This window comes from Paramormyrops kingsleyae, unplaced genomic scaffold, assembly GCF_048594095.1.
Source record: "Paramormyrops kingsleyae isolate MSU_618 unplaced genomic scaffold, PKINGS_0.4 ups35, whole genome shotgun sequence".
Lineage (NCBI taxonomy): Eukaryota > Metazoa > Chordata > Actinopteri > Osteoglossiformes > Mormyridae > Paramormyrops > Paramormyrops kingsleyae.
This window is the reverse complement of record NW_027325973.1, coordinates 395,045-421,251: the sequence shown is the minus strand read 5'-3', so window position 1 is coordinate 421,251 and position 26,207 is coordinate 395,045. Positions and strand designations below refer to the sequence as shown.

The window sequence follows — 26,207 nt, the reverse complement described above, 5'->3', positions numbered from 1 at the left end:
AAAAGCCAGCCATTAAAAACAATACCGCATTACTGCCCCCCCTCCTCAGTCAAACCCAAAAGGCCCCCCAGTTCCAGCCCCCCCAGGTACTCCTGTTCATTTGCTTTGTCCTGCACACTACTGTACTCCTGGGGGGGCGCAGGGGACTGTCCCAAGTCCCACACCAGATGGGGGGCCCCCAATGTCGGGGAGGGGGGACTCTCTCGGCCTTGGTCCCCGGCCGCCACTGCTGGCAAGGTGGCAGCCGGAGGGCTGGATGCGTCGGGTTGTGCCTCCCTTCTGCTCTTCTTCCTCCTCCGGGGGGATGCGCCGCTCTTTCTCCTCCTGCTGCTGACACCTGGAGCCAGGACTGGAGACCCCTCCTGCATTGCAGTCGCTGTCGCTGGGGCCTCCTCCACCTCGGCCAGGGCATCTCCTCCTGCCCCCGCCGCCGGCTGTTCCTGCCCTGACGTGGGGGCTTGCGCTCCCCCACCACTCTCCTTGCCGACAGCTCTGCTGCCTAACAGAGCGTCGGCGTATGACGTTTTCCGTTGGGGGCAGGAACGAGCCAGATGGTCCTCACCGTTGCAGTGGATGCAGCGACGGGGGCCCTTGCAGTCCCTGGCCATGTGCCCCGGCTCCAGGCAGTTACGGCAGCGCAGGTTGGCGCATCCCTCCAGAGTTTGTCCGAAGCTGTGACACTGTCGGCAGAAGGGAGGCTGTCCGGAATAAAACAAGTAAGCCTTATTGCCCTGTACATTAAAATAGGCTGGGGGATGACTAAAACCGCCCGCGCCATTAGCGTCCGGGCGCAGGCGGGCCTGGAACTGGCGTCGTCCAGTCCAGATCCCCAGCTCATCCCGAATATCCTTGTGGCCAGGAAGGAGGTCCACATACTTGTTCAGGAACTGGCGGACGGCCTCGGCGGTGATATGAGGATTGAAACAATGTACAGTTATCACTCGCTTGTCGGGCCACCACAGCGGCTCGATGGTATACTGACCCAGGAGAGGGTACTGGGCCCTCTCCTTGCTCCGCTCCAGGACCTTGGAGTAACTCTCGTCGGTGGACAGGGTGACCTCGAAGAACTGGTGAGGTCCATTCCGCTGCACACAGAGGATGTCCTCCATGCGGAGGCCCAGCTCCCCGAAGGCCACCTCCCGGATGAAGGCCAGGCGGTCAGGGAAGGTGCCCACCTCCCCTTCAGCCCTCCAGCAGAACCGGGCGGTATTACGCAGGCCACCGCCTGCTACCAGCCACGGCCCGCTGAAGGGCTTCCTCGCAGCACCGCCGGCCGTCGCCATCCGGGATGGTCCACCGACGTCGTTCCTGGAGCAGAGTCCTCCTGCCGCCGTGGTCCCGACGTCCGCCGTGGTCCTGCTGCCGTCCGCCAATCCGGGATGAGCCGAGGAATGCTAAACTATTAAAAACACCTAAGAAATAAAAACACCAGTTCACCCAACAGGGCGGCGGGCAGGCCACCAGCCACTGCGGGATCCCCAGCCTAATAAAAACGAAAATAAAAGCAGGGATAAAAGGCTAAAAGGAAGGCACGGGTCGCCCCGTGGCAGCGGCGGTCAAGCCACCTACTGGTCACGCATTAGGGTCACCGTGCCTTCCTCTAAAAAACCCGACGCAGTCCTTTAAAAGCGATAAAAAGAGCGTAAAATCCACTTGATCTTAGCCAAAAGGCCGAGAAGCGATACCCACAAATTGCGCCCCGCCGGGCGCCGGCATGCGGGATGCCGACGGAGCTGGCGCGGCTCAGCCCTCACCAGCCCCTCTGGCAGGTGTCGCCCGGCGAGTCCACGCGTGATCCAGGGAGACCACAGCCGCGCCACCGGGCAGCTAACGCCAGCCGCTAAGCCGGGCCCAGTCTTCCTTTGACAGCAGCAGTGCAGCTCTGCTTGGACAGAGCCTCCAAAAATACCATGAACTCATCGCTATCCCTCTCCACGGAAATCTTTAGTAAAAGGCGAAAGATTTATACGGGATGAAGAGAGACCCGAGTCGATATGGGGCCGCCGCCAAGCCGGTCGCCGTTAGCCGGGCCTGCGTGACGCCCCCGCTCGGAGTAGAATGCCCAGGGGCGTCGCAGCCGCCGTCCTCGGGGCCCCGACTCCTCCCTGTCCTCCTGTCCTCTCAAAAGACAGCAATCATTTTAACAAACATGAGGGAAAATTCAAAAGGCAAAGATGACATCATGCCTTACCTCAGCGCAGCTGTCCACCGCACAAAGTGTGTCACCTTCCGTTAAAAAAAAAAAAAAAAAAACGGCGGGAAACGGGGGCCACGCACACACAGGGCCCCCCCCCTCACAGCACTCAGTCTATTAGTCACTCACTCACTCACTCACTCACTCACTCACTCAGTCAGTTCTGCCTTTCGACAACAGGGGGCAGTAGAGGTGCACCATTCCCGGAAGCACTGCAATACCGGGTCGATGCGTGGAGCGGACGGGGCAAGCCCCACTTCCGGCTCCCTGTTCCAAAAATCCGTTTAATATGTGGTCCCCTCCATGGGGGACGTATCAGATATTAAACTGATAAGAACAGATTTTTTTTTTTTTTTTTTTCTTGTACCAGTCAGAGTTGGATACCCGTCGCTTCATCAACTCGGCCAACCTTCACTCATCATTCCGGCTATTTCAAATTCAATTACAATTTTTATTTCAATCAATAAAATATTACAATTATAATCTCCTTAAAAGGATTTCAAACAAGACATTAACACACCGTTAAAATTCAGCCCATATCAGAGTTTAAAATTTAAATATAAAATACATAAACCACACCAGACATTCAATAAATAAGCAAATATTAATCAAAAACCATTGAGTGTCAGTGGTTATTTTCAAAATCACCCCCAGGCTTAAAATCCCATTGCAAAGGGTTTCCGATCCTTGTGAACTTTATGGTGTGACACTGAAAAAAAACATTAACGCACCACCAAGAAAGGCACAGTATAAGGTGCGTGCGTTCACAACTCACGTGCCACACCGACCTTCCTGGATGGAGCTCGTACTCACCAAGATGTTAGTGGGGCTATGGCCGCAGAAGGCCCTTCCACCTTTCCTTGGCCTCGTGGTAGCCCCACTGGATGATGTCCCGCTCCATCCTGAAATCCAAGTCCGCCACAATCTTTCGATATAATCCCCAGGCCCTCAAATCTGCCCCTTTATGGATGAGTGCCGACCTTGCATTCCAAAGTTCACGTTTGGTCATGCTGATCAGCAGCCACATCCGGGGCGGGAAGGGAGTCTGAGGACCTTGGGGCCACCCCATCATCACCTTATCGTAGGACAACACAAACTGCGGGTCTAGTTTCCTGCACAGGCCTTGCACTGATCTCCAGACCTCCCTGGCATACCCACAGTCCCAAAAGGCGTGCCTGAGGGTCTCCTCCTCTGAGCACTCGGGACGTGGGCAGCCTGAGTGTCTGGTCAGCTTGTGCCTGTACAGTACATCCCTGACCGGCAGCTTACCATGCACACACTGCCAGTTCAGGTCCTGCAGCCGGTTATCCAACCCCTTGGGCTGGATCCTGGTCCAGGTGTCCTTCTCCAGGCCCAGCACAGCACGGGTTCCCCTCTTCACCAGCACAGCCCGATACAGGGCTCGGTGCCTGGTGAGGGTCCCTGGGGGGAGACCTGCCGGAAGAGACTTACTCCACTTAATAGCATGGTGATAGTGGGTCGGCAGCGTCTCCGCCTTGGGCCCGGCGTTGGACCACGACGTCAACAGACGTCTCATGGGCAGGGCCAGCCACAAGTGAACAAAATACTGGTGGGGGTGTTCTAGGGGAGCCACCAGACGTGCACAGATCTGGGAGAAGAACAGGCAGTCAAGCTTGAGAGGGAAGTCAGGAACATCCCTCCCCCCACTGTCCTTTCCAAGGTACATCACTTCCCTCCTCACATACTCATACCTGCCGCCCCAAACAAGGTTAAACACATCCTTAGTTAAGCCTCTCCGCATGAAGCGGGGCATGGGGAACACATGGGCGAGGTAGAGGAGGGTGGGAAGGATATCAACATTCAAGGCGAGAACCTTACCCAGGAAGGACAGGGACCTGGCCTTCCACATCCCCATCTTCCGCCTGGCGATCGTCAAACGCTCTTCCCAGTTTACCCGGGCAGCACCTTTCGAAAGAAAGTTAACCCCCAACACCTTGAGAGGGCCGCCGCAGAGAGTGAGCCCCCCCGGGACGTCCTCTCTCGCCTTCCAGCTGCCAAAGTACTTGACCACCGACTTGCTAAGGTTAAGTGCAGCCCCGGAGGCCTTCCCGAACGCCTGCACCAAGCCCAGGGCGTGACCGAGCGCATGGTCCGAGCACACAAACAGAGTGGTATCGTCTGCGTACTGGGCCAGCTTTACCGTCAGGCCCCCACTCCCTGGCAGGATCAGGCCGTTGATACCTGGATGGGCACGGATGGCGCTCGCCAACGGCTCTATATATAGAGCGTAGAGGAGGGGGGAGAGAGGGCAACCCTGCCTCACTCCACTTGACTGGGGAACCCAATCACTGAGGGAACCATTAATCGACACATGGCTACCAACCTCAGTATAAAGCGCATGAACCCATCCCAAGAACTTAGGCCCAAAACCTAGCCTGCTCAATACCCCAAACAGGAAGCAGTGGTCCACTCGGTCAAACGCCTTCTCCTGGTCCAAGCTAACGAGTGCCAGAGGGACATTCCTGTCCTCAGCCCAGGCGATCGCGTCCCGAATTAAATGTAAATTCCAAGTCGCAGATCGACCCGGGACCCCGCAAGTCTGGTCACTATGGACCAGGTGGGTCATGGCCTTTTTTAGGCGCTCAGTTAGGGTCTTTGCTATGATCTTTGCATCTACGCAAAGCATTGTCAGGGGTCTCCAGTTGCCAAGTTCGGCACGATCGCCCTTCTTGTACAACAAAGACAAGACCCCTGACCGCATGCTCTTGGTGAGCATGCCCTGACGCTGCACGTCCTCAGCCACTTCTAGCAGCTCCGGCCCGAGGACTTCCCAAAACGTGGAATAGAATTCCACGGGGAGTCCATCGAGACCAGGAACTTTGCGCCGGTTCATTTTGCCTAGCACCTCAGTCAGCTCGGCTAGAGTGAAGGGGGCATCTAAGCTGTCCCTTGCCTCACTGGGAAGACTAGGTTTGAGTTTAGATAAAAACTGCTCCCCTAGCTCAGGTTCGGTCTCCCTTTTCTTAAAAAGGTCACCGTAAAAACATTTAGCAACCTCCAGCATCCGGGCCGAATCGGAGACCAGGTTGCCTCCTTGGTCCCGGAGGGCAGTGAAACACTTTTCCTCACGGGCCAGTTTCACCTTATTAAAGAAGAAGGCTGTACATTTCTCATTCTCCTCCCTTTCCAAAGCCCTGGCCCAAAACAAGGAGGCCGCAGCCGATTGCTCGTGCAGGCCCCTCAGCTTAGCTTTGGCTGCCTGCACCTCCTCAAAGTTAAAAGCCCCTCCGTTGTTGTGGCGGGCATACTCCCTCTGCAGCCTGGTCTCTAGCCGTTGGATTTCGTAAAGCCTTTTAGCTTTACGCTGGCCGCAATAGTGGATAGCTAGAGCTCTAACCCTCTGTTTTACGCTCTCCCACCATGCGGCCGTGGAGACGTAGGCTGCCTTACAGCCCCGCCACGCAGTAAAATGATCCAGGAAGAGAGACCTAAAGTCTCTCTCTTCTAAGATCTCCACGTTCAGCTTCCAATAGCCCCTCCCGAAGGTAGGGGCGTCAATGGAAACTGTGGCCTCGACCGATGTATGGTCCGAGTACCACCGTGGAGACCTCAAAACCTTCCTAAAAACAACAGAGGGCGAAGCTAAAATATAATCAATACGGCTGCTGGCCCCACGACTGTTGTGCCAGGTATGGCCCGGATCTGTGGGGTTGCACGTTTTAAAACCATCAGAGAGGTTGAGGCTGCGGATCAAATTCCTAAAATGTTTAGTGCTGACATCCCCTTTCCCTTCTAAAAAAGTATTGAAGTCCCCTCCTAAAATTATGTGTCTATTAGTGACACAAAACTGGGCCAGCTCCTCAAAAAGCGCAATGCGGGACGAGGCCTCCACTGGAGCGTAAACGCACATCGCCCGGATGTGCTGACCTCTCCAGGTGGCGTCCACTCCCAAAACCCTTCCCTGCACTACAGTGAAGGTACTCACATTCTCAAAGGCCCGGTCACCAAAAAGGATGCCGACGCCTGAAGAATGGACACCACCAACGCTCCAGCAGGACTTACCCCTCTTCCACGCTTGTGAGAAAAGAGCCACGTCCCGCTGGTCCCTGAGGTGGACTTCCTGCAAGAAACAGAGATTGAAAGGGGAGGATGTCAGTTCATCAAAGACCGCGGCCCTTTTGACTGGGTTCCTCAACCCTCTGACGTTAACAGTAAAAATTTTAAAACCAGCCATGGGGGGATTAAAAGAAGAATAAAACAATAAGACATTAAAACCATAAAAAATTTTAAAAACTATAAACCCTAAAACCAGCTATTAAGACCCCTGTTCCCCCTCCCCACTCATGCCCAGAATTTTCCCCAGCATGGAGTCCTCCAGGTAGGCCTGGTCGTTTGGTGAAACCTCCAGGCCCGAAAAGGTAATGTCCTCCTGGGGAAGGGCTGGGGACAACATTGACAAATTCCAACTTATATCTTCTGTTTTGGGGGCGGGGGGCGATACGACCTGTACAGGGGCCTCAGCTGGGGGCGCCGCCTCCTTGGGGGTACCTGTTGCCTCCTCTGCTTCCTTCCTCGTCTTCTTAGTTTTGTCCTTGGGGTCACCCTTCTTCTTCCTTTTGGTGACCCCGGCCCGGGCCTGCGGGGACTGCCCAGCCTGAGCCCGGGGCCCCTCAGCCCCCAACGGGGTCTTCACTGGGGACCTGGCCACTTCTTCCTGGGCCCCCACTGACCTCTCCTGAGGCCCCCCTGGCTTTGGGGCAGGGAGCAGCTCCCGGTCCGGCACCCGCCTCACCTGCCCACCACCCGCCAGAACGCCCGCATAGGAGCGCTGGGGGCAGACACGGGCCAGGTGCTCCTCGCTGCTACAGTGGCGGCAACGTTGGGGGCCCTTACAGTCCTTAGCCATGTGCCCGGGCTCAAGGCAGTTACGGCACTTAAGGTCCGGGCAGTCCTCCGCCTTGTGTCCATGGCCCTGGCACGACCGGCAGAAGGTAGGCTGACCAGTGTAGAACAGGTACCCCCTGTTGGGCACGATGGAAAAGTAGGCTGGGGGATGAAGATATCCCCCCTTTCCATCCGGCCGCAGTCGCACCTGAAACTGGCGGCGCCCATTCCACACACCCAGCTCGTCCCGGACGTCTCTGTATCCTGGTAAAACCTCAACGTGTTTAGTGAGGAAATGGCAGACGGCCTCCGCCAACACGTAAGGATTGAACACATGCACCGTTACCACCCGCTTGTCCGTAAACCACAAGGGCTCAACCGAGTACATATTCAAGAGCGGGTGGTCGGACTTGCTCTGCTCCAGCACCCTCCGGTATGCCTCCTCAGAGGCCAAGGTAACATCCAGAAACCTCTGGGGATGGTTCCTCTGGACGCAGATCAGGTCCTCCAGCTTAAAGCCCAGCACACCAAAGACAACCTCCCGGATGAAGAAGACCCTGTCGTGAAACTGGGCCTCTCCATCCAGGTTCCTCCAACGGAACCGGGCCGTGTTAAGCAGACCGCCACCTACCATCGGACCCGGTCCGGAGGAGGGGGTCGTCCCGGCCACTGGAGCCGCCGCTGGGGCCGTCACTGCCGTCCTGGGAGCCGTAGCTGCCATCCTCCAGCTGGGGTGCTCCGGCATCAGCCGTCCCACTCGGAGTGGAGCAAGGCGCAGTGTTCCAGAGGTCCTTCCGCCGTAGTCCAAGACGAGCTGAGCTAAAAACTAGACTAAAAAATAAAATAATAAAAGTGAATAAAAACAAACAAGGGCTGAAAAACACTAAAACAGGATACCAAGGTTCACCCCGTGGCAGCGGCGGTCAGGCCACCTGCTGGGCACGCATTAGGATCCCCTTGGTATCCGCTAAACTAAAAAACACGACGGGTAAAACGGCTAAGAAAAACGCCAAAAGTTTTTAAAACCTTGATCTTAGCCAAAAGGCCGAGAAGCGATACCCACAAATTGCGCCCCGCCGGGCGCCGGCATGCGGGATGCCGACGGAGCTGGCGCGGCTCAGCCCTCACCAGCCCCTCTGGCAGGTGTCGCCCGGCGAGTCCACGCGTGATCCAGGGAGACCACAGCCGCGCCACCGGGCAGCTAACGCCAGCCGCTAAGCCGGGCCCAGTCTTCCTTTGACAGCAGCAGTGCAGCTCTGCTTGGACAGAGCCTCCAAAAATACCATGAACTCATCGCTATCCCTCTCCACGGAAATCTTTAGTAAAAGGCGAAAGATTTATACGGGATGAAGAGAGACCCGAGTCGATATGGGGCCGCCGCCAAGCCGGTCGCCGTTAGCCGGGCCTGCGTGACGCCCCCGCTCGGAGTAGAATGCCCAGGGGCGTCGCAGCCGCCGTCCTCGGGGCCCCGACTCCTCCCTGTCCTCCTGTCCTCTCAAAAGACAGCAATCATTTTAACAAACATGAGGGAAAATTCAAAAGGCAAAGATGACATCATGCCTTACCTCAGCGCAGCTGTCCACTTCCGGCTCCCTGTTCCAAAAATCCGTTTAATATGTGGTCCCCTCCATGGGGGACGTATCAGATATTAAACTGATAAGAACAGATTTTTTTTTTTTTTTAAATCATCTTTAATCAACATTTTTGCATACAATCTAAAACCAACACATAAAACTATAAAGACATTTATCACACTACCCATAATAAACTAACTTCAACACTAAAAGAAATACACATATAAATCACACTCATAACCTATTCAATCATAAAACAACAACATATATAACACATATTATAAAACAATCATATAATACCACATACATAAAACTTCTAAAATACTTCAAACTTACAACACCATTACAACACACGTTAAAACAGTATTAAATACATAAATACAGCAGAAATCCTAAAATGTTTAAAAAGGTAAAACACTATCATCATCAACAATATCCCCATTAAAACTAAGGTCCCCCCCCGACTCGGCAGCAACTAAAAAAGAGCATTCATTAGCAAAGTCCTGCTGCCCTGCATAAAAACGTCTCTCTTGGACAAACCTGGAGGGAGAGGTTGCGCGCTTTTCAGCCATGGCCACTTGACCCTTACCAGGGGACTCCACCGAAGCGCTGGAGGCCGTGGACTCCCCATCGGCACCGGCGAAGGGCTGTTCCTCGCTGTTCTCAGCTCCCCTCTCGGCTCCCCCGTGCATCTCAGCGCAGCCCGGCAGTGCCTGCTGTCGGGCCCCGTCCACAGCCGAACCCCGAGCAACGGCGTCGGCCCAGGACGGTTTGCGCTGAGGGCAGCTCCGAGCCAGATGGTCCTCACCTCTGCACAGGTTACACCGGAGGGGGCCCTTGCAGTCCTTCGCCAGGTGACCGACGTCCAGGCATCTCCAGCACTTCATGGTGGTACAGGAGTCCGCGGTGTGGCCCAGGCCGTGGCACAAGCGGCAGGAGGTGGGTTGCCCGGAGTAAAAAAGGTAGCCCTTGCAACGACCTATAATAAAATAAGCAGGTGGGTGGCTATACCCGTCAGGGGAGCTAGCGTCGGGGCGCAGGCACACCCGGAACTGCCTGCGCCCAGTCCAGACACCCAGCTGGTCTCTCACGTCCCTGTGCCCAGGGACCACGTCGACAAACCTGCCCAGGAAGGCAGCCACCGCTTCAGCTGGAACGAAGGGGTCCAAGACATGGACGGTGATCACTCTCCGGTCCAGCTTCCACAGTGGCTCCACGTCATAGAACATCCGGCGAAGCTCTTCCTCCAAGCGGCTGCATGCAGCCAACATCCTCTTGTAGCCCTCTTCCGTAGTGCAAGTCACATAGAAGAAGGCTGAAGACTGGTTGCGCTGCACACAGATGATGTCTTCCATAGTGAGTCCGAGGAGGCCGAAGAGCACCTCCCGGATGAAGGTCAGTCTCTCCGGGAAACTCTCCGGTTCCTCCTGGTGAGTCCACTTGAAGGCTGCTGTATGCCGGATGACTACGACGGTCCTGTGTGGGCTCCCGGTTATCCTGGCGATGGTGGGCAAGAGAGTCCTCGGGAGCCGGGCAGGGAGTCGACGTGTCCTAGCTGGGTGCCTAAACTAATAAAAGCTGGAAATAAAACCCCAAGCTCACCCTGCGGGAACGGCGGTCAAGCCACCCGAACCTGCACGTTAGGCTTGCAAGGGCTACCCAAAATAAAAAAAAGCGCTAAAAGGAGACAACAGCTAGCCCCGTGGCAGCGGTGGTCAAGCCACCTGCTGGTCACGCTTTAGGTTCGCTGTTGCCTCCACTAAAAAACCTGGCAATAAAATCCCTCCAAAAAGAAGCACTTGATCTTAGCCAAAAGGCCGAGAAGCGATACCCACAAATTGCGCCCCGCCGGGCGCCGGCATGCGGGATGCCGACGGAGCTGGCGCGGCTCAGCCCTCACCAGCCCCTCTGGCAGGTGTCGCCCGGCGAGTCCACGCGTGATCCAGGGAGACCACAGCCGCGCCACCGGGCAGCTAACGCCAGCCGCTAAGCCGGGCCCAGTCTTCCTTTGACAGCAGCAGTGCAGCTCTGCTTGGACAGAGCCTCCAAAAATACCATGAACTCATCGCTATCCCTCTCCACGGAAATCTTTAGTAAAAGGCGAAAGATTTATACGGGATGAAGAGAGACCCGAGTCGATATGGGGCCGCCGCCAAGCCGGTCGCCGTTAGCCGGGCCTGCGTGACGCCCCCGCTCGGAGTAGAATGCCCAGGGGCGTCGCAGCCGCCGTCCTCGGGGCCCCGACTCCTCCCTGTCCTCCTGTCCTCTCAAAAGACAGCAATCATTTTAACAAACATGAGGGAAAATTCAAAAGGCAAAGATGACATCATGCCTTACCTCAGCGCAGCTGTCCACCGCACAAACAGTGTGTCACCTTCCTTTAAAAAAAAAAAAAAAAAAAAAAAAAAAAAAAAAAAAAAAAGAAAAACAGCGGGAAACGGGGGCCACGCACACACAGGGCCCCCCCCCTCACAGCACTCAGTCTATTAGTCACTCACTCACTCACTCACTCACTCACTCACTCACTCACTCAGTCAGTTCTGCCTTTCGACAACAGGGGGCAGTAGAGGTGCACCATTCCCGGAAGCACTGCAATACCGGGTTGATGCGTGGAGCGGACGGGGCAAGCCCCACTTCCGGCTCCCTGTTCCAAAAATCCGTTTAATATGTGGTCCCCTCCATGGGGGACGTATCAGATATTAAACTGATAAGAACAGATTTTTTTTTTTTTTTTCCAATACTTTATTAAACAGTTCTGTACAACAATTAAAATCATACCAATACACAAAGCATATATACATCAATTAGCATCAATTAGCACTGTAATCAAAACATAATAAAACAGCCTTTTAGGTTCACAAATTAGTAAAAATATATATCCATAAATACTTTATAAAAGGCTAAAACATTCTCAACACACAGTGCTACTTATATATGCTATACAAAACAGAGCATTATTAAAACAACATTAAACAACACCTCTCCAGAACTGCAAAAAGACACACAACTATAAAACCACCAATACGTTACAATAACAATTAAAACACAACTACAATTAAATGGCCATTTACAAAAATAAAATGTCACCATAAATGCCACCTATTAAAAACTAAAACCATTAAAAGAGGAACACACCCGCCGACCTCCAACCTCTACGCCAGGGTCAGGTTGAGACAGGGTCATACATATTTCCAAACACTTAAAGTCAGCACCTCGGGAATAAAACATGGTCAATCACTTAATATACAGCACAACAAGTAAAATGTTAGATGTTAATAAATACAATGATTATTAATATTAATAAATAAGTGCTAAAAAAGATCAACCAAAACCATGCTTAATTGATTATGCACATGCTGTTAGTTAAAAACATTTTAGTTAAAACACACGCACAAAAACAACAAAGCACACTCACCTAAAACCCGAAGTACCTCCTGTGTGCTTCAGAAAAGTGCGTCACGTCAACCCTGTAGAATGGAGCGTCACCACCTAAACGAAACGGGGCTAAAGCCAAAAGAGGCCCTTCCACCTCTCCTTGGCCTCGTGATAGCCCCGCTGGATGACGTCAGTCTCCATCCTGAAACCCAAGTCGGCCCGGATTTTACGGAATACCCCTTGTGCCTCCAGATGAACCCCTCTGCGGATGAGCGCGGTCCTGGCATTCCACAGCTCTCGCTTGGTAATGCTGACCAGCAGCCACATCCAGGGGCCGAAGGGGTTATGGAGCTTGGGGTCCCACCCCTTCAACACCTTGTCGTAGGTCAGACCGGGCTGCGGGTCCACACGTCCACACAGGCCCGCTACCAACCCCCAAACTCTCTGTGCATGCCCACAGTCCCAAAACACGTGCCTGATGGTCTCATCCTCACTGCACTCGGGCCTGGGGCAGCGGGGGTGTCTGGTCAGCTTATGCCTATGTAAGACGTCCCTGACTGGCAGCTTACCATGAAGGCACTGCCAGTTCAGGTCCTGCAGCCTGTGATCCAAACCCTTAGGCTGGATTCTCGCCCATGTGCCTTCCTCCAGGCCCAGCATGGCCCGAGTATCCCTATGACCAAGCAAAGCCCTATAAAGCGCTCTATGCTTGGTCAAGGCCTCTGTCTTGACACCTGCCGGAAAAGACTTACTCCACTTGACAGCGTGGCTGTAGTGGGCCGGCAGGGTCTCAGCCTTGGGGCCGAGGTTGGTCCACGACGCCACCAGACGTCTCATGGGGAGAGCCAGCCACAGACGCACAAAGTGCTGATGGGGGTGCTCGAGGGGAGCTGCCAGGCGCGCGCAGAGCTGCGAGAAGAACAGGCAGTCAAGCTTGAGAGGAAAGTCAATAACATCCCTCCCCCCACTGTCCTTTCCGAGATACATCACTTCCCTACGCACGTACTCGTACCTGCCCCCCCAGACGAGGTTGAAAACGTCTCTCGTCAGGCCTCTGCGCATGAAGCGGGGCAAAGGGTACACATGTGCAAGGTAGAGCAGGGTGGGAAGAATATCCACTTTTAAGGCTAAGACCTTACCTTGGAAGGACAGGGACCTGGACTTCCACAGTCCGATCTTCCGCCTGGCGATCGCCAACCGCTCCTCCCAGTTCAAACGGGCGGCACCATCCGAAAGGAAGTTGACCCCCAACACTTTGAGAGGTCCGTCACAGAGGGTGAGACCCCCTGCGACGCCCTCCCTCGCCTTCCAGCTGCCGAAATACTTGGCCACCGACTTACTGAGGTTGAGCGTCGCGCCGGAGGCCCTACCGAACGCATGAACAAGGCTCATGGCATGACCGAGAGACTGATCCGAGCAGACGAAAAGGGTGGTGTCGTCTGCGTACTGGGTCAGTTTAACAGTTTTCCCCCGACTTCCTGGGATAAGAAGGCCATCGACCCCGGGGTGGGCGCGAATGGCGCACGCCAGTGGCTCTATATAGAGCGCGTAGAGGAGGGGGGAGAGGGGACATCCCTGCCTCACTCCACTCAGCTGGGGCACCAAGTCACTCAGGAAGCCATTGATAACAACATGGCTCCCAACTTCGTTATACAAAGTGTGTAACCACCCCAGGTAATTGGGTCCAAAGCCAAACTTACCCAATACTTGAAACAGGAAGCGGTGATCTACCCGGTCGAAGGCTTTCTCCTGGTCCAAGCTGGCCAGCAGGAGAGGGAGGTTCCTGTCCTCCACCCAGGCGATGGCGTCGCGGATGAGATGGAGGTTCCACGTCGCCGATCGACCCGGTACTCCACACGTCTGATCGCTGTGAACCAGATGAGCCATGGCCTTCTTCAGGCGTTCTGTAAGGGTCTTTGCGATGAGCTTTGTGTCTACACAAAGCATGGTCAGGGGCCTCCAGTTGCCAAGGTCGGCACGATCACCCTTCTTGTGCAACAAAGAAAGAACCCCTGACCTCATGCTCCTAGTGAGCAAACCCCGGCGCTGAACGTCCTCTACAACCTGCAGTAATTCCGGCCCGAGGACATCCCAAAAAGTGGAATAAAATTCCACCGGGAGCCCATCAAGGCCCGGTACCTTGCGGCGGTTCATCTTGCCAAGCACTGCGGTCAGCTCGGCCAAGGTGATGGGGGCTTCTAAGCCGTCACGAATGTCACTGGGAAGGCAAGGTGAGATGTTGTCTAGGAACCGCTCCCCTGCAACCGGGTCCGTGTCCCTAACCTTAAAAAGATTGTGATAAAACAATTTAGCAACCTCCAGCATGTCTGATGTTGTTGTTACCGTATCGCCGTTTAAGGCCCGGAGAGAGTCGAAGGTCTTCTCCTCCCGGGCTTCCCTGGCTCTCTGGAAAAAATGAGTATTGCACTTTTCATTGTTTTCCAAAAAGAACATTCTGTCGCGGAGCATTTGGGCCGAGGCAGCCTGTGCATGCAGGCGCCTCAGCTCACCCTTTATATCAAGCAGTCGCTCGTGGTCGATGGTGCCCCCGCTGTTGTGAGCGGCGTATTCATCCCGCAACCTTCTCTCCAGCTGCAGAATGGAGAATTTCTTCTCCATCCTGCGCTGCTTGCTGTACTGCATGGAGAAGGTTCGGATCCTATCCTTCACACTCTCCCACCATTCGGCCACGGAGGGGAAGGTAGGCTTGTCCTTCTGCCACTCGGAGAAGTGATCTAAAAAAAGGTGTCTAAAATCGCTCTCCTCCAGGATCTGCAGGTTCATTTTCCAATAGCCACCCCCATATTCAGGGGCGTCTATGGAAACAGTGGCCTCCACTGCCAAGTGGTCAGTGGGCCACTGTGGGGAGAGGGACACCTTTTTAAAAACAACGGGGGGTGAGGCTAAAATATAGTCGATGCGACTGCTGGCTCCGCGACTATTGTGCCAGGTGAAGCCCGGCATGCTGGGGTTGCATATCTTAAAACCATCAACAAGTTTAAAGGAACGAATAAAATGGCGAAAGTGCCCAGAGCTGACATCCTGTCTACCCTCCAACGAGATGTTAAAGTCCCCTCCTAAAATCAAGTGTCGATCTGTGACACAGAACGGGGACAACTCTTCAAAGAGAGTTATACGGGACGAGGCCTCCACTGGAGCGTAGACACATATGGCCCGGAGGCGCTGTCCCCTCCATGTGGCGTCCACCCCCAAAACCCTTCCTTGAAGAACGGTAAACGATCTTACTTCTTCAAAGGCGCGGTCGCCAAAAAGGATCCCGACGCCTGAGGAGTGGACACCACCTACGCTCCAGTAGGATCTACCCCTCTTCCATTGTCGTGAAAAGAGAGCCTCGTCCCGCTGGTCCCGGAGGTGGACTTCCTGCAGAAAACAAATGCTGAAGGGAGAAGATGCCAGCTGATTAAAAACAGATGTGCGCTTTAAAACGTTCCTCAAACCCCTGACATTCAAGGTGACAATATTAAAATTGGCCATGAAATGTTAAAAAGGTAAAATACAATTACAAACAACACACTAAAATAATAAAAGCCAGCCATTAAAAACAATACCGCATTACTGCCCCCCCTCCTCAGTCAAACCCAAAAGGCCCCCCAGTTCCAGCCCCCCCAGGTACTCCTGTTCATTTGCTTTGTCCTGCACACTACTGTACTCCTGGGGGGGCGCAGGGGACTGTCCCAAGTCCCACACCAGATGGGGGGCCCCCAATGTCGGGGAGGGGGGACTCTCTCGGCCTTGGTCCCCGGCCGCCACTGCTGGCAAGGTGGCAGCCGGAGGGCTGGATGCGTCGGGTTGTGCCTCCCTTCTGCTCTTCTTCCTCCTCCGGGGGGATGCGCCGCTCTTTCTCCTCCTGCTGCTGACACCTGGAGCCAGGACTGGAGACCCCTCCTGCATTGCAGTCGCTGTCGCTGGGGCCTCCTCCACCTCGGCCAGGGCATCTCCTCCTGCCCCCGCCGCCGGCTGTTCCTGCCCTGACGTGGGGGCTTGCGCTCCCCCACCACTCTCCTTGCCGACAGCTCTGCTGCCTAACAGAGCGTCGGCGTATGACGTTTTCCGTTGGGGGCAGGAACGAGCCAGATGGTCCTCACCGTTGCAGTGGATGCAGCGACGGGGGCCCTTGCAGTCCCTGGCCATGTGCCCCGGCTCCAGGCAGTTACGGCAGCGCAGGTTGGCGCATCCCTCCAGAGTGTGTCCGAAGCTGTGACACTGTCGGCAGAAGGGAGGCTGTCCGGAATAAAACAAGTAAGCCTTATTGCCCTGTACATTAAAATAGGCTGGGGGATGACTAAAACCGCCCGCGCCATTAGCGTCCGGGCGCAGGCGGGCCTGGAACTGGCGTCGTCCAGTCCAGATCCCCAGCTCATCCCGAATATCCTTGTGGCCAGGAAGGAGGTCCACATACTTGTTCAGGAACTGGCGGACGGCCTCGGCGGTGATATGAGGATTGAAACAATGTACAGTTATCACTCGCTTGTCGGGCCACCACAGCGGCTCGATGGTATACTGACCCAGGAGAGGGTACTGGGCCCTCTCCTTGCTCCGCTCCAGGACCTTGGAGTAACTCTCGTCGGTGGACAGGGTGACCTCGAAGAACTGGTGAGGTCCATTCCGCTGCACACAGAGGATGTCCTCCATGCGGAGGCCCAGCTCCCCGAAGGCCACCTCCCGGATGAAGGCCAGGCGGTCAGGGAAGGTGCCCACCTCCCCTTCAGCCCTCCAGCAGAACCGGGCGGTATTACGCAGGCCACCGCCTGCTACCAGCCACGGCCCGCTGAAGGGCTTCCTCGCAGCACCGCCGGCCGTCGCCATCCGGGATGGTCCACCGACGTCGTTCCTGGAGCAGAGTCCTCCTGCCGCCGTGGTCCCGACGTCCGCCGTGGTCCTGCTGCCGTCCGCCAATCCGGGATGAGCCGAGGAATGCTAAACTATTAAAAACACCTAAGAAATAAAAACACCAGTTCACCCAACAGGGCGGCGGGCAGGCTACCAGCCACTGCGGGATCCCCAGCCTAATAAAATGAAAATAAAAGCAGGGATAAAAGGCTAAAAGGAAGGCACGGGTCGCCCCGTGGCAGCGGCGGTCAAGCCACCTACTGGTCACGCATTAGGGTCACCGTGCCTTCCTCTAAAAAACCCGACGCAGTCCTTTAAAAGCGATAAAAAGAGCGTAAAATCCACTTGATCTTAGCCAAAAGGCCGAGAAGCGATACCCACAAATTGCGCCCCGCCGGGCGCCGGCATGCGGGATGCCGACGGAGCTGGCGCGGCTCAGCCCTCACCAGCCCCTCTGGCAGGTGTCGCCCGGCGAGTCCACGCGTGATCCAGGGAGACCACAGCCGTGCCACCGGGCAGCTAACGCCAGCCGCTAAGCCGGGCCCAGTCTTCCTTTGACAGCAGCAGTGCAGCTCTGCTTGGACAGAGCCTCCAAAAATACCATGAACTCATCGCTATCCCTCTCCACGGAAATCTTTAGTAAAAGGCGAAAGATTTATACGGGATGAAGAGAGACCCGAGTCGATATGGGGCCGCCGCCAAGCCGGTCGCCGTTAGCCGGGCCTGCGTGACGCCCCCGCTCGGAGTAGAATGCCCAGGGGCGTCGCAGCCGCCGTCCTCGGGGCCCCGACTCCTCCCTGTCCTCCTGTCCTCTCAAAAGACAGCAATCATTTTAACAAACATGAGGGAAAATTCAAAAGGCAAAGATGACATCATGCCTTACCTCAGCGCAGCTGTCCACCGCACAAACAGTGTGTCACCTTCCTTTAAAAAAAAAAAAAAAAAAAAAAAGAAAAACGGCGGGAAACGGGGGCCACGCACACACAGGGCCCCCCCCCTCACAGCACTCAGTCTATTAGTCACTCACTCACTCACTCACTCACTCACTCAGTCAGTTCTGCCTTTCGACAACAGGGGGCAGTAGAGGTGCACCATTCCCGGAAGCACTGCAATACCGGGTCGATGCGTGGAGCGGACGGGGCAAGCCCCACTTCCGGCTCCCTGTTCCAAAAATCCGTTTAATATGTGGTCCCCTCCATGGGGGACGTATCAGATATTAAACTGATAAGAACAGATTTTTTTTTTTTTTTTTTTTTTTTTTTTCCCAATACTTTATTTAACAGTTCTGCACACACATTAACACAAGCAATTTAAGACATTGAATAAAAACCACACTTTTAAAACATGGCATTGTCAACACGGAATATTAAAACAACCTCTTCCTGCAAAAACAGTACTCATCATAAAGCAACATAACATCAATGTAAAAGGTTGAAATTTTCCAAGTTATACACATCAATGCCTGTACAACCAAACGTTAATAATATATATTAAAATAGAATTAAACAAGCAAAATATGCAGAACTATATATAAACAATACAATCAACAATTAAAATTACAAACAAATAACCTTTAATTACATTGATATGGCCATTTATACAAATAAAATGTCACCTCAAATGCAAGTCATTAAAAAGTTAAAACCTTAAAAGAGGAACAGACCCGCAGACCTCAAACTTCAACCACAAGGGTCGGGTTAAAACAGGGTTATATACCATCCTCACACACATAAAATCTGTGACTTCGGGCATAAAATACGGTTAATCACAAACACAAAGCACATCAAACAAGTTAAAATGTTTATAAATAATGTTAATATTAATAAACACGTGCTAAAAGTGATCAACCAGTAGTGCACAATAAGTTCTGTACATGCAATTATTTTAAAAAATAAATAAATAAATATTAGAAATACAACACACGCACAAAAACCAAGCACACTTACCTAAATCCCAAAGTACCTTCTGTGTGCTCCAGAAAGGTGCGTCATGTCCACCCTGTAGAATGGAGCGTCACCACCTAAACAACACGGGGCTAAAGCCAAAAGAGGCCCTTCCACCTCTCCTTGGCCTCGTGATAGCCCCGCTGGATGACGTCAGTCTCCATCCTGAAACCCAAGTCGGCCCGGATTTTACGGAATACCCCTTGTGCCTCCAGATGAACCCCTCTGCGGATGAGCGCGGTCCTGGCATTCCACAGCTCTCGCTTGGTAATGCTGACCAGCAGCCACATCCAGGGGCCGAAGGGGTTATGGAGCTTGGGGTCCCACCCCTTCAACACCTTGTCGTAGGTCAGACCGGGCTGCGGGTCCACACGTCCACACAGGCCCGCTACCAACCCCCAAACTCTCTGTGCATGCCCACAGTCCCAAAACACGTGCCTGATGGTCTCATCCTCACTGCACTCGGGCCTGGGGCAGCGGGGGTGTCTGGTCAGCTTATGCCTATGTAAGACGTCCCTGACTGGCAGCTTACCATGAAGGCACTGCCAGTTCAGGTCCTGCAGCCTGTGATCCAAACCCTTAGGCTGGATTCTCGCCCATGTGCCTTCCTCCAGGCCCAGCATGGCCCGAGTATCCCTATGACCAAGCAAAGCCCTATAAAGCGCTCTATGCTTGGTCAAGGCCTCTGTCTTGACACCTGCCGGAAAAGACTTACTCCACTTGACAGCGTGGCTGTAGTGGGCCGGCAGGGTCTCAGCCTTGGGGCCGAGGTTGGTCCACGACGCCACCAGACGTCTCATGGGGAGAGCCAGCCACAGACGCACAAAGTGCTGATGGGGGTGCTCGAGGGGAGCTGCCAGGCGCGCGCAGAGCTGCGAGAAGAACAGGCAGTCAAGCTTGAGAGGAAAGTCAATAACATCCCTCCCCCCACTGTCCTTTCCGAGATACATCACTTCCCTACGCACGTACTCGTACCTGCCCCCCCAGACGAGGTTGAAAACGTCTCTCGTCAGGCCTCTGCGCATGAAGCGGGGCAAAGGGTACACATGTGCAAGGTAGAGCAGGGTGGGAAGAATATCCACTTTTAAGGCTAAGACCTTACCTTGGAAGGACAGGGACCTGGACTTCCACAGTCCGATCTTCCGCCTGGCGATCGCCAACCGCTCCTCCCAGTTCAAACGGGCGGCACCATCCGAAAGGAAGTTGACCCCCAACACTTTGAGAGGTCCGTCACAGAGGGTGAGACCCCCTGCGACGCCCTCCCTCGCCTTCCAGCTGCCGAAATACTTGGCCACCGACTTACTGAGGTTGAGCGTCGCGCCGGAGGCCCTACCGAACGCATGAACAAGGCTCATGGCATGACCGAGAGACTGATCCGAGCAGACGAAAAGGGTGGTGTCGTCTGCGTACTGGGTCAGTTTAACAGTTTTCCCCCGACTTCCTGGGATAAGAAGGCCATCGACCCCGGGGTGGGCGCGAATGGCGCACGCCAGTGGCTCTATATAGAGCGCGTAGAGGAGGGGGGAGAGGGGACATCCCTGCCTCACTCCACTCAGCTGGGGCACCAAGTCACTCAGGAAGCCATTGATAACAACATGGCTCCCAACTTCGTTATACAAAGTGTGTAACCACCCCAGGTAATTGGGTCCAAAGCCAAACTTACCCAATACTTGAAACAGGAAGCGGTGATCTACCCGGTCGAAGGCTTTCTCCTGGTCCAAGCTGGCCAGCAGGAGAGGGAGGTTCCTGTCCTCCACCCAGGCGATGGCGTCGCGGATGAGATGGAGGTTCCACGTCGCCGATCGACCCGGTACTCCACACGTCTGATCGCTGTGAACCAGATGAGCCATGGCCTTCTTCAGGCGTTCTGTAAGGGTCTTTGCGATGAGCTTTGTGTCTACACAAAGCATGGTCAGGGGCCTCCAGTTGCCAAGGTCGGCACGATCACCCTTCTTGTGCAACAAAGAAAGAACCCCTGACCTCATGCTCCTAGTGAGCAAACCCCGGCGCTGAACGTCCTCTACAACCTGCAGTAATTCCGGCCCGAGGACATCCCAAAAAGTGGAATAAAATTCCACCGGGAGCCCATCAAGGCCCGGTACCTTGCGGCGGTTCATCTTGCCAAGCACTGCGGTCAGCTCGGCCAAGGTGATGGGGGCTTCTAAGCCGTCACGAATGTCACTGGGAAGGCAAGGTGAGATGTTGTCTAGGAACCGCTCCCCTGCAACCGGGTCCGTGTCCCTAACCTTAAAAAGATTGTGATAAAACAATTTAGCAACCTCCAGCATGTCTGATGTTGTTGTTACCGTATCGCCGTTTAAGGCCCGGAGAGAGTCGAAGGTCTTCTCCTCCCGGGCTTCCCTGGCTCTCTGGAAAAAATGAGTATTGCACTTTTCATTGTTTTCCAAAAAGAACATTCTGTCGCGGAGCATTTGGGCCGAGGCAGCCTGTGCATGCAGGCGCCTCAGCTCACCCTTTATATCAAGCAGTCGCTCGTGGTCGATGGTGCCCCCGCTGTTGTGAGCGGCGTATTCATCCCGCAACCTTCTCTCCAGCTGCAGAATGGAGAATTTCTTCTCCATCCTGCGCTGCTTGCTGTACTGCATGGAGAAGGTTCGGATCCTATCCTTCACACTCTCCCACCATTCGGCCACGGAGGGGAAGGTAGGCTTGTCCTTCTGCCACTCGGAGAAGTGATCTAAAAAAAGGTGTCTAAAATCGCTCTCCTCCAGGATCTGCAGGTTCATTTTCCAATAGCCACCCCCATATTCAGGGGCGTCTATGGAAACAGTGGCCTCCACTGCCAAGTGGTCAGTGGGCCACTGTGGGGAGAGGGACACCTTTTTAAAAACAACGGGGGGTGAGGCTAAAATATAGTCGATGCGACTGCTGGCTCCGCGACTATTGTGCCAGGTGAAGCCCGGCATGCTGGGGTTGCATATCTTAAAACCATCAACAAGTTTAAAGGAACGAATAAAATGGCGAAAGTGCCCAGAGCTGACATCCTGTCTACCCTCCAACGAGATGTTAAAGTCCCCTCCTAAAATCAAGTGTCGATCTGTGACACAGAACGGGGACAACTCTTCAAAGAGAGTTATACGGGACGAGGCCTCCACTGGAGCGTAGACACATATGGCCCGGAGGCGCTGTCCCCTCCATGTGGCGTCCACCCCCAAAACCCTTCCTTGAAGAACGGTAAACGATCTTACTTCTTCAAAGGCGCGGTCGCCAAAAAGGATCCCGACGCCTGAGGAGTGGACACCACCTACGCTCCAGTAGGATCTACCCCTCTTCCATTGTCGTGAAAAGAGAGCCTCGTCCCGCTGGTCCCGGAGGTGGACTTCCTGCAGAAAACAAATGCTGAAGGGAGAAGATGCCAGCTGATTAAAAACAGATGTGCGCTTTAAAACGTTCCTCAAACCCCTGACATTCAAGGTGACAATATTAAAATTGGCCATGAAATGTTAAAAAGGTAAAATACAATTACAAACAACACACTAAAATAATAAAAGCCAGCCATTAAAAACAATACCGCATTACTGCCCCCCCTCCTCAGTCAAACCCAAAAGGCCCCCCAGTTCCAGCCCCCCCAGGTACTCCTGTTCATTTGCTTTGTCCTGCACACTACTGTACTCCTGGGGGGGCGCAGGGGACTGTCCCAAGTCCCACACCAGATGGGGGGCCCCCAATGTCGGGGAGGGGGGACTCTCTCGGCCTTGGTCCCCGGCCGCCACTGCTGGCAAGGTGGCAGCCGGAGGGCTGGATGCGTCGGGTTGTGCCTCCCTTCTGCTCTTCTTCCTCCTCCGGGGGGATGCGCCGCTCTTTCTCCTCCTGCTGCTGACACCTGGAGCCAGGACTGGAGACCCCTCCTGCATTGCAGTCGCTGTCGCTGGGGCCTCCTCCACCTCGGCCAGGGCATCTCCTCCTGCCCCCGCCGCCGGCTGTTCCTGCCCTGACGTGGGGGCTTGCGCTCCCCCACCACTCTCCTTGCCGACAGCTCTGCTGCCTAACAGAGCGTCGGCGTATGACGTTTTCCGTTGGGGGCAGGAACGAGCCAGATGGTCCTCACCGTTGCAGTGGATGCAGCGACGGGGGCCCTTGCAGTCCCTGGCCATGTGCCCCGGCTCCAGGCAGTTACGGCAGCGCAGGTTGGCGCATCCCTCCAGAGTGTGTCCGAAGCTGTGACACTGTCGGCAGAAGGGAGGCTGTCCGGAATAAAACAAGTAAGCCTTATTGCCCTGTACATTAAAATAGGCTGGGGGATGACTAAAACCGCCCGCGCCATTAGCGTCCGGGCGCAGGCGGGCCTGGAACTGGCGTCGTCCAGTCCAGATCCCCAGCTCATCCCGAATATCCTTGTGGCCAGGAAGGAGGTCCACATACTTGTTCAGGAACTGGCGGACGGCCTCGGCGGTGATATGAGGATTGAAACAATGTACAGTTATCACTCGCTTGTCGGGCCACCACAGCGGCTCGATGGTATACTGACCCAGGAGAGGGTACTGGGCCCTCTCCTTGCTCCGCTCCAGGACCTTGGAGTAACTATCGTCGGTGGACAGGGTGACCTCGAAGAACTGGTGAGGTCCATTCCGCTGCACACAGAGGATGTCCTCCATGCGGAGGCCCAGCTCCCCGAAGGCCACCTCCCGGATGAAGGCCAGGCGGTCAGGGAAGGTGCCCACCTCCCCTTCAGCCCTCCAGCAGAACCGGGCGGTATTACGCAGGCCACCGCCTGCTACCAGCCACGGCCCGCTGAAGGGCTTCCTCGCAGCACCGCCGGCCGTCGCCATCCGGGATGGTCCACCGACGTCGTTCCTGGAGCAGAGTCCTCCTGCCGCCGTGGTCCCGACGTCCGCCGTGGTCCTGCTGCCGTCCGCCAATCCGGGATGAGCCGAGGAATGCTAAACTATTAAAAACACCTAAGAAATAAAAACACCAGTTCACCCAACAGGGCGGCGGGCAGGCTACCAGCCACTGCGGGATCCCCAGCCTAATAAAATGAAAATAAAAGCAGGGATAAAAGGCTAAAAGGAAGGCACGGGTCGCCCCGTGGCAGCGGCGGTCAAGCCACCTACTGGTCACGCATTAGGGTCACCGTGCCTTCCTCTAAAAAACCCGACGCAGTCCTTTAAAAGCGATAAAAAGAGCGTAAAATCCACTTGATCTTAGCCAAAAGGCCGAGAAGCGATACCCACAAATTGCGCCCCGCCGGGCGCCGGCATGCGGGATGCCGACGGAGCTGGCGCGGCTCAGCCCTCACCAGCCCCTCTGGCAGGTGTCGCCCGGCGAGTCCACGCGTGATCCAGGGAGACCACAGCCGTGCCACCGGGCAGCTAACGCCAGCCGCTAAGCCGGGCCCAGTCTTCCTTTGACAGCAGCAGTGCAGCTCTGCTTGGACAGAGCCTCCAAAAATACCATGAACTCATCGCTATCCCTCTCCACGGAAATCTTTAGTAAAAGGCGAAAGATTTATACGGGATGAAGAGAGACCCGAGTCGATATGGGGCCGCCGCCAAGCCGGTCGCCGTTAGCCGGGCCTGCGTGACGCCCCCGCTCGGAGTAGAATGCCCAGGGGCGTCGCAGCCGCCGTCCTCGGGGCCCCGACTCCTCCCTGTCCTCCTGTCCTCTCAAAAGACAGCAATCATTTTAACAAACATGAGGGAAAATTCAAAAGGCAAAGATGACATCATGCCTTACCTCAGCGCAGCTGTCCACCGCACAAACAGTGTGTCACCTTCCTTTAAAAAAAAAAAAAAAAAAAAAAAGAAAAACGGCGGGAAACGGGGGCCACGCACACACAGGGCCCCCCCCCTCACAGCACTCAGTCTATTAGTCACTCACTCACTCACTCACTCACTCACTCAGTCAGTTCTGCCTTTCGACAACAGGGGGCAGTAGAGGTGCACCATTCCCGGAAGCACTGCAATACCGGGTCGATGCGTGGAGCGGACGGGGCAAGCCCCACTTCCGGCTCCCTGTTCCAAAAATCCGTTTAATATGTGGTCCCCTCCATGGGGGACGTATCAGATATTAAACTGATAAGAACAGATTTTTTTTTTTTTTTTTTTTTTTTTTTTCCCAATACTTTATTTAACAGTTCTGCACACACATTAACACAAGCAATTTAAGACATTGAATAAAAACCACACTTTTAAAACATGGCATTGTCAACACGGAATATTAAAACAACCTCTTCCTGCAAAAACAGTACTCATCATAAAGCAACATAACATCAATGTAAAAGGTTGAAATTTTCCAAGTTATACACATCAATGCCTGTACAACCAAACGTTAATAATATATATTAAAATAGAATTAAACAAGCAAAATATGCAGAACTATATATAAACAATACAATCAACAATTAAAATTACAAACAAATAACCTTTAATTACATTGATATGGCCATTTATACAAATAAAATGTCACCTCAAATGCAAGTCATTAAAAAGTTAAAACCTTAAAAGAGGAACAGACCCGCAGACCTCAAACTTCAACCACAAGGGTCGGGTTAAAACAGGGTTATATACCATCCTCACACACATAAAATCTGTGACTTCGGGCATAAAATACGGTTAATCACAAACACAAAGCACATCAAACAAGTTAAAATGTTTATAAATAATGTTAATATTAATAAACACGTGCTAAAAGTGATCAACCAGTAGTGCACAATAAGTTCTGTACATGCAATTATTTTAAAAAATAAATAAATAAATATTAGAAATACAACACACGCACAAAAACCAAGCACACTTACCTAAATCCCAAAGTACCTTCTGTGTGCTCCAGAAAGGTGCGTCATGTCCACCCTGTAGAATGGAGCGTCACCACCTAAACAACACGGGGCTAAAGCCAAAAGAGGCCCTTCCACCTCTCCTTGGCCTCGTGATAGCCCCGCTGGATGACGTCAGTCTCCATCCTGAAACCCAAGTCGGCCCGGATTTTACGGAATACCCCTTGTGCCTCCAGATGAACCCCTCTGCGGATGAGCGCGGTCCTGGCATTCCACAGCTCTCGCTTGGTAATGCTGACCAGCAGCCACATCCAGGGGCCGAAGGGGTTATGGAGGTTGGGGTCCCACCCCTTCAACACCTTGTCGTAGGTCAGACCGGGCTGCGGGTCCACACGTCCACACAGGCCCGCTACCAACCCCCAAACTCTCTGTGCATGCCCACAGTCCCAAAACACGTGCCTGATGGTCTCATCCTCGCTGCACTCGGGCCTGGGGCAGCGGGGGTGTCTGGTCAGCTTATGCCTATGTAAGACGTCCCTGACTGGCAGCTTACCATGAAGGCACTGCCAGTTCAGGTCCTGCAGCCTGTGATCCAAACCCTTAGGCTGGATTCTCGCCCATGTGCCTTCCTCCAGGCCCAGCATGGCCCGAGTATCCCTATGACCAAGCAAAGCCCTGTAAAGCGCTCT

The 26,207-nt window shown here is 54.2% G+C and overlaps 7 non-coding genes and 2 pseudogenes across 7 annotated transcripts; all 9 read right to left on the bottom strand.

Moving 5' to 3' along the window:
• Window positions 1-1,878: 1,878 nt before the first annotated feature.
• LOC140586112 (U5 spliceosomal RNA) lies at window positions 1,879-1,992 on the bottom strand. Its single transcript, XR_011987976.1, has one exon. It is a non-coding gene; the product is annotated as a U5 spliceosomal RNA (small nuclear RNA).
• A 389-nt stretch (window positions 1,993-2,381) lies between these two features.
• Window positions 2,382-2,572, bottom strand: LOC140586082 (U2 spliceosomal RNA). The gene has a single exon (XR_011987963.1). It is a non-coding gene; the product is annotated as a U2 spliceosomal RNA (small nuclear RNA).
• A 5,719-nt stretch (window positions 2,573-8,291) lies between these two features.
• Window positions 8,292-8,405, bottom strand: LOC140586111 (U5 spliceosomal RNA). The gene has a single exon (XR_011987975.1). It is a non-coding gene; the product is annotated as a U5 spliceosomal RNA (small nuclear RNA).
• Window positions 8,406-10,637: 2,232 nt separating this feature from the next.
• LOC140586110 (U5 spliceosomal RNA) lies at window positions 10,638-10,751 on the bottom strand. The gene has a single exon (XR_011987974.1). It is a non-coding gene; the product is annotated as a U5 spliceosomal RNA (small nuclear RNA).
• Window positions 10,752-11,177: 426 nt separating this feature from the next.
• LOC140585989 (U2 spliceosomal RNA) lies at window positions 11,178-11,370 on the bottom strand. Its single transcript, XR_011987925.1, has one exon. It is a non-coding gene; the product is annotated as a U2 spliceosomal RNA (small nuclear RNA).
• Window positions 11,371-17,409: 6,039 nt separating this feature from the next.
• Window positions 17,410-17,523, bottom strand: LOC140586109 (U5 spliceosomal RNA). Its single transcript, XR_011987973.1, has one exon. It is a non-coding gene; the product is annotated as a U5 spliceosomal RNA (small nuclear RNA).
• Window positions 17,524-17,920: 397 nt separating this feature from the next.
• Window positions 17,921-18,149, bottom strand: LOC140586043 (U2 spliceosomal RNA; annotated as a pseudogene).
• Window positions 18,150-24,166: 6,017 nt separating this feature from the next.
• LOC140586108 (U5 spliceosomal RNA) lies at window positions 24,167-24,280 on the bottom strand. The gene has a single exon (XR_011987972.1). It is a non-coding gene; the product is annotated as a U5 spliceosomal RNA (small nuclear RNA).
• Window positions 24,281-24,677: 397 nt separating this feature from the next.
• On the bottom strand, window positions 24,678-24,906 carry LOC140586042 (U2 spliceosomal RNA; annotated as a pseudogene).
• Window positions 24,907-26,207: the final 1,301 nt, after the last annotated feature.